We start from the raw sequence: 8628 nt of genomic DNA on the forward strand, positions 1-8628 counted from the left end.
AACTCTGGAATGCAGCCCATCCCCAGGTTCCATATAAGTGGTTTGGTACTTGTTATGTCTACAACTCAGTGGTAAGTTCTGTAAAGGCAGAGACCAACCAGGTCCCCCACAGTGTTCACTAAATACTTCTAGAACAAATTACTAATTGATTGGTTATGGAGAAGGTGGCCTTAGTGCATCTGATCTGTAAGTGCCCACACCTGTGCCCATGCTGTTCTCATGGTCTGGGGTCCTTCTATGTACCTATTCTCCAAAGCCTGGGCCTTGAAAAGCAGGGCCCTTGTCACTTCTGGGTCACAACCCCCCTGCACTGTTGGGCCTGGGAGGGACCAGTTCCTGCAGATGAGAAGCAGATGATTGGCCAGAGCCCGAGAACCAGTCTTGGAGTGCAGAGTTCCTCATGCCCCGGGCCATCCAGCCCAGCCTCTATAGCTCGGAGACCTGCTGTGACCACAAAACCCTCTGGGAGATCAAGATAACCCTTCTTTGGGGATGCCTAGTGGCTCAGGCAGTTAAGCATCTGACTCTTGGTTTCTTGGTCATGATCCTGCAGGTTTCGAGCCCTGCTCTGGGCTCTGTGCTGACAGTGCAGGGCCTGCTTGGGATTCTCTCTCCCTCTCTCTCTGCCCCTCACTTACTTTTGCTCTCTCTCTCTCTCTGTCTCAAAAATAAATAAATAAACCTTAAGAAAAAAAAAAGATAACCCCTTTCTCTCTCTCTCAAGCCTCTAGAAGGAGAAAGAGGAAGAAAAGAGAAAATAAACTAATATTTACTTTTTACATATTGGATCTTCAAAACCATCCCACGGAGGTTGGGGTATCATGAATTCACACTGGTAGCCTGAGGGAACTAAAACTCAGAAAGGTCTATGGTCACAGAATTAATAGAGAGAGACCTGGCTTAGAATAATAACAGTAAGAGTATCAGTAACAGCTAACAATTATTGAAAGTTTGCCACAGGCTCAAAACCGCCAACCTGTTCTAAGAATGTGCATGCTGTATATGGTCCAGTAAAGTCCATGTAGCCACAGCAGGAGGAAACGAGAACACGGCTTGAAAGAAAGATGTTCATTATGCTCACAGATCCCAGAGAGGGGGCCACTGCATGGCGCAGGGCAGGGCCACTGGGAAAGAACCAGTGTTGGTCGGGAGACAGGAGTGAGGGAAAAGTCTAGGCCTTTATATTGGGATTTCTTCAGGAAAGACAGGCAGGGTAAGCAGTTTGAATAATTCTAGCAGGCTCTGGGCTATAAGGGTGGTCTCTAGTTGCCTGGGACCCAGCCCCAGGATGATTTAGGGCTTGGTGTGTGAGGGTTAGATAAGGAGGTGGGTAATGGAGAATAGACTCAGGACTCACTGGTTTGCTTATAAAAGGCAAGCTTATGGGTAGGTTGACATCGTCTTTAGGAATTAGCTAGCTCTGGGACAAGCGGTGTCTTCCTACATCTGTAAAGCCCCCAAATGCTGGAGCATCAAGAATACAAGAAACTGTAGTTAATCTAGTCGGCCCTGTGATGAATGGATGCCCAATAGACAAATACAGCATCTAAGGAAACATAGAACACAGTGCTTTCGTGCACAGTGCTGTCTAATGCTCATAAGCACCCTCTGAACCAGGAACTGTTATTAATCCTACTGTTATTGTATTAACTGTAACCCTCATCTTACTGATGAGGAAACTGGGCTCCTGAGAAGTTAAGTGACTCACCCAGTGTCATCCAGCTGATAGGGGGTAGGGTGGTGGAGCAGGATTTACATCTATCTTCCCATCACTCCCAGCCCACTGTGCCACTTTGATGTCCCTTGTACCTGTACCAAGCACCTGGCTCAGAAGGAAGTAGGAGGGAAGGTGGCCACACCTCCATCCCCTCCCCAGTCTGCCCTCCTGGCTGTTCCTTGTCGATTGAAAACTCTTCTCTGCAGAAGCCAGGTGCTCTGGTTTCTCCTTCAAACAGGAAGGTAAGAAGTGCTGGGATCGAAACCCTGGCTGACTAGGGTTTGCTGACTAGGGTCAGCTTACTAGCTGACTACTCATTGGAAGGTTGATTTACACAGGTTTAAGTGTTCTCATTTGTGAAATAATGATAATAATATCTTCCTCACAGGGGTGCTGTATAGACTGGAGGAAATCATGTATGCCTAGGACACATCACAGAATGAGTGCTGAATAAGTGGGTTTTCTACTGGTGTTTTGGTTGAGACCAAGGCCTTCATCCACATTAGGAAATTTTATTTCTCTCAGAGTACAGATGTCTCCTCTCAACCCCAAGAAAGTTATTCAGCCTCCACCAGTGAGGAGAAGGAGGTGCTCTTTCCTTAGGTATGTGAGGGATGACGTCTGGGTAGGGAGAAAGCCTCACTCCCATTTGCCTGACCTGTCCGACTGCCTCAGAGTCTGTTAAATATGACGGCCCATGCCTTTCTGTTGAGTTCAGGTTGGATTGCAGGAAAAGCTGGCTGGGCCATCAGTTTCTGTGCTTTATGTTCTACATATGTGGAGATATTGTGCCATACACAAGGAATCTAGAATCTAAAATGTTTCACCTTCCTTTAGGACATATGCCTACCTCTATTGGCATACTGAAGTTTTCTAGTTCTGTCTGGCTTCAAAAGACAGAACCTTCTTTCTCTGTCATGTTTGGCTTCCTTATACCAAACAACAAATGACTTGAATGACCTTTTAAAATTGTTAGTGTTCTCTGGCATCCCAAGGGAAAGATGCTGCCTTTTCAATGAAGATGCCCCTAGATTAGTAGAAGGATGTGAGCCTGGCTGGGAGGGAGGGAGGGAGGAAAGGTGTTGTGCAGAGAAGCTAACTATGTTTTAGGCAGTATTTATTATCTCACCAGTCAAAGCTTCCAAGTGTACAGTCCCTGGACTTTCTCCCTGAAAGATACCAATATCAGACAAAATAGAATTTAAAGCAAACAAATATTGCCAGAGATAAAAAGGGTCATCAATCACCTAATGACAAAACGATCAGATTACAAGTTAATGAAAGTTAATAATACAGCCTTAAAATCTATAAATTACAATTTTTTTCATTTTATTTTAGAGAGAGAGTGTGTGTGAGCAGAGAAGAGGGGCAGAGGGAGAGAGGGAGGGAGGGAAAGAGAGAGAGAGAGAGAGAGAGAGAGAGAATCCCAAGCAGGCTCCATACCCAGTGCAGAGTCTGATGCAGGGCTCAATCCCACCACCCTGGGATCATGACTTGAGCCAAAATCAAGAGTTGGACACTCAACCAACTGAGCCAGCCAGGCACTCCTTATAAATTACAAATTGAAAGGACAAGAAGAAAAAGACAAACCTGGTATCACATCAGTAGATTTTAACATGCCTCAATCAGTAACTGATAGATCAAACAGACACAAAAAAGAAGTACAGATATAGAAGATTTGAACTAACGGATTGTCAAGTTTGATTTCGTAGATGTACATATAACACGGCACCACCATTTGCACGATAGGCATCCTTCCCAAATACATGAAAATGTGAACATGAAAATCAAACAGGTCATAAAGCACATCTCTACAAACCTCAAAGGCTTACTGTCATAACTCTCTATTCTCTGTTCACAAGAGTTATTAAAAATCAATAATAAGCTTTTCAACAAATGGTGCTGGAACAATTGGATATCTACATTCAAAAAGATGAGTTTAGACCCTTCACCACATCACACACAAAAATCAATTCAAAATGGAGCAGACAAGATTTAAGGCTAACACTATAAAGCTTTTAGAAGAAAACATAGGAGAAAATCTTCCTGACCTTGGATTAGGCAAAGAGTGCTTGGATGTAACACTAAAAGAAGATTCATAAAAGGAGGAATTGATAAATCAAACTTAATAAAATAAATGTTTATACTTTAAAAGACACTATTAAAAGGATAAAAAGATAAGCCAAGCTTGGGAGAAAATATTTGCAATTCATTATTCTGATAAAGGTCTTAGATCCAGAATATACAGAACTTAACTGAGTTCAAGAAGAAGACAACCCAATTTTTCAAATAGGCAAAGAATTTGAATACACATTTCACCAAAGAAGATATATAAATAGCTAATAAGCATGTTAAAAAGGTGGTCAACATCATTAGCCATTAGGAAAATGCAAATGAAAACCACAAGGAGATGCCATTTCAAAACCACCAGGTTGACTATAATCAAAAAGACAGGAGCACCTGGGTTGTTAAGAGTCGGTTAAGCATCAGACTTGATTTTTGGCTCAGGTCACGATCTCATGGTTTGTGATTTTAAGCCCCACATCAGGCTCTGCACTGATAGCATGGAGCCTGCTTAGCATTCTCTCTCTCTCTCTCTCTCTCTCTCTCTCTCTCTCTCTCTCTCTCAAAACAAGTAAACTTAAAAAAAAAGACAATAATAGCTGTGAGAGTGGATGTGAAGAAACTGGAACCCTCATACATTGCTGGCAGGAATTAAAAATGGTACATCCACTTTAGAAAATAGTTTAGCAGTTTCTTGAAAGTTAAACATAAATTTATTTTTAACAACCTAGTCATTTGACTCGTAGATGTCTATTAAAGATAAATGAAAACATGTGTCCACAGGGAGACTTGTACATGAGAGTTCATAGCAACATTAATTCGAAAAACAAAATGTATGCTGTCCATACAAATAATACTACTCACCACTGAGAGGAATGATCTACTGATATGAATGAACTACTACATGATAACATGCTCCAAACATGGATGAACTTCAAAAATATTACCCTAAATGAAAGAAGTCAAATGAAAAAAAGACCACCTACTGTATGATTCCACTTATATAAAATGCGCAGAAAAGGCAAATCTATGGAGACAGGAAGCACATTAGTATCTGCCTGGGGCTGGATATGGGAATGAGGATTGATGAAAGATGGCATGACGGGTGTTTTGGGGATGATGGAAATGTTCTAAAATTGGATTGTGCTGATGATTGCACAACTTAGTACATTTACTAAAAACCATTGAATTGTATGTTTAAAGGGGGTGAATCATGCAGTATGTAAATTATACCTAAGTAAGGTTTTTCAAAAAAATAACAAAAGATAAATAGGAAAACCTTATGCTGGGAAGTTAAGAAACATGCATGTAAAAAATCCAAAAACCAGAAACCCTTTTAGCAAACTAAGAATAAAAGAGAACTCCCTTAATCTGATGAAGAGGACCGATAACAATAATACTTAACACCAAAATGTTGAAAATATTTCTCTTTAAGATCAGGAACAAGACACGGATGCCTGCAAGTCATGAGTTTTCATTCAGCTTTGTACTAGAGGTCTTAACCACGGCAGTAGACAAAAAATAAAAAAATAAAAATAAAATAAAATAGATACAAAATGTATAAGGACTGAATGGAAGAAGCAAAGCTATCATTATTTGCTCATAATATGCCTGTGTACACAGAACATCTTAAAGTATAAGAGAATTTAGTAAGTCAACAGGATACAAAATCCAGGTATAAAAATCAATTTATTTCTATCCACCATAAACAGAAAACGCAATAAAACAGGAAACTATTTACAATAGTATCAAAAACTATAAAATTTATAGGACTAGATCTAAAAAACAGATATTCAACACTTATGGAGAAAAATGATAAAGACAATTGAAACAATATCTAAATAAATGCAAAGGCTCATGAATTGGAAGATTCAGTATCATGAAGATGCCAAGTTTATCAAATTGATCAATAATTTCCATGCAATTATAATAAAAATCAGAATTTCTTTTTCTGGAACTTGACAAGTTTTTGTCTAAATTTTTCATGACTTTTTTGAAGACCTATACATTCCTGAAGAGGAAGAAAAAGACAAAGAGACTTGCTTGGCAAATAATCAAGAATTATTATAAACTTACAGTAGTTAAGACAGAGTGGTATTGACAAAGGTATCACAGACTCAAATATATAAAGAACTTGATTTTTTATTACAGAGAAGGCATTTTAGTTCAAGGTGAAAGGATAGATTTTTCAATATGCAGTAATGGGATAATTTGCTACCCTAAGGAAAACATAATTTTTGACTCTTACATTAGTCTTTAACCAGGTTGGTCAGATATATATGAGAAAAGTAAAAATACATAACTCTTAGAAATTTACATTGAAAAGTAAATTTATTAGGATAGGGAAGATTTTTAAAAGACAAATCATAAAGAAAAAGGTTGATATATTAGATTATGTTAAAAATTATACCTAAAGATATAGATAAGCCATAAACAGGAAACAGATATAAATGATGGGTTAATAAATATTCAGATTGTATGAAGAACATGTGAAAAGACAAGCAACCCAATTAAAAATGGGCAAAAGAAATGAGCAGAAATTTCACTGAAGAGGAAACACAGATGGCTCACAAACGCATTAAAATATATTTAATTTCAGTAATCAGGGAAATGCAAATATACACCCTAATGTAATACTATTTCACACCTACCAGATTAGCAATAGTTAAAAATTAATCAATACCAAATGTTGGAGATCATGTATAGCAATGGGAACTTTCACACATTGTGGATGAATGCATCAATTGGTAAAAGTCATTTGGAAAACAGGTGGTATTACCCAGTAAAGTTGAACACCTGCCTAACCTATGACCTAATAATTCCATTGCTATGTATGTAACCTAGAGAGAGTCTTGCACATGTGCATATAAACATTCAAGAATGTTGATCGTGACATTGTTCATAGTAATCAAAAACTGGAAAAAACATAAATGTCCATCAACAAGTCTTGATAAACAAATAATACTCCATTCATTACACAGAATGCTTTATAGCAAATTAAAAAATAAATTACAGCTATACTCGACGGCATTGAATCTTGAGAGCATGACAACACGGGGCTCCAACTCACAAACTGCAAGATGGGCCGAAGTCAGATGCTTGATCGACTGAGTCACCCAGGCACCACAAGACCTCTGTTTTTAATTGTGGCATCCTTAGATTTTATTGATTATAGCTTGGGGCTAAGGGAAACACAACATCCCTTTGCTAGAGCAAAATTGCCCTGACTCAGAACCCTCCTAAGAGTTTGGATGCTATCAGTGGTCAGAGAGTCAAGCCAGCCTTACTCACCCCAGCAGGAGTCAATCCCTGATCTTGACCTCTTGATCATTAAGCTAATGACTAATAGCTCTTAGCACTGTTGCCCATATTGTCATCCTCAAGTGCCACATTCACCATCAATCAACCAATCAAGGCATTAACAAGCTCTGGACTTAACAATGAGATAAAACGAGATTTAATTAAAAGTCAGAGCCAGTTTACTTTTTTTTATGTTTGTTTATTTATTTTGAGAGAGATAGCATATGGGTAAGCAGGGGAGGGGCAGAGAGAGGGAGAGAGAGAATCCCAAGCAGCCTCCATGTTGTCAGCATGGAGCCTGACGTGGGACTCGAACTCACGAACTGTGAGATCATGACCTGAGCTGAAATCAAGAGTCAGATGTTTAACCAACTGAGCCACCCAGATGCCCCAAGAGCCAGTTTACTTTTAACCTTAGGTAAGTCCCTTTCCTTTGCTGGCATCTCTTCCCCCCTCTATAAAATATTACTTAGTCTAGATCAGAGTACTTGACCATTTTGAACACATACCTTCTTCAGAGGAACAGAAAAATTTCACATTTCCCAGAGATAATGATGTGAACCTTACAGGGGAATATTCTCCTCTCCCCCAACCTTGGGAATTTTCATGGCTGGTGGGGTTAGGTAGAAACAGCCTCACTAGTCAAGAACATTTTGTTGAACTCTGTTGTTCAGGTAGTAAAAAAAAGAGAGGATTTGTGTTTATTTTCCAAAAATAAAATTAGGATATTGACTATGGTTTTTTTTTCATTTATTTTGAGAGAGAGAGAGAGAGAGAGAGAGAGAGAGAAAGAGAGAGAGTGCACACTCAGGGGAGGGGCAGAGAGAAAGGGAGACAGAGAATCCTAAGCAGCCTCCCCGCTATCAGTGTAGAGTCCCACATGGCTCAAACCCACCAACTGCGAGTTCATGACCTGAGCTGAAATCAAAGAGTCCGAAGCTTAACTGACTAAGTCACCCAGGCTTCCCTTGACCATGCTTTTTAAAGCAAAACTTCCTCAGACACTCTGCCATGCCCCCCAACGGGTTGTGCTTCATCCCCTCGCTCCTAGAGGATCACTTAATCAGATGACTGGTCTGTGGTTGTGCCCAGCTCTGGAGACTGGTCTAGGTGGGTGAGGTCTGGGAGGGAAGGTTAATGGGCTGTTCTCCTGAGCTCTTCACTCCTGCCCTTGCAAAGGCCCATCTCTGGTCTGAAGATTCTCCATGATTACTGCAGATCCCTCTTTAGCCAGGCTCTGACTGAAGGGTTCTGGGCCAGCTGTCTGCACCATGTTTTCTTGTAGGATCAGCCCCCACCCTCAGCTCTGAGAAGGGGAAATCATCTGAACACAAACATTCCTGATGGTGTGGAGGGATCTGTTAATCATGGGCTTTCCTGGGGACCAGTTCTCAGCAGGATTTTTCTTAGCATTCCCCACATGAGACTTTTCAGTGGTCACTGCCCACTATGGGAGAGAGGGTCTGGAAAAGATCGTTGAGGGCCTATAGCCCAGTGCCTTCCTCCCCTCACCCTGATCCCATCAGTTGCTTGAAGCCCTTCTGCTA

Source organism: Neofelis nebulosa, chromosome 2, assembly GCF_028018385.1.
Source record: "Neofelis nebulosa isolate mNeoNeb1 chromosome 2, mNeoNeb1.pri, whole genome shotgun sequence".
Taxonomy (NCBI): domain Eukaryota; kingdom Metazoa; phylum Chordata; class Mammalia; order Carnivora; family Felidae; genus Neofelis; species Neofelis nebulosa.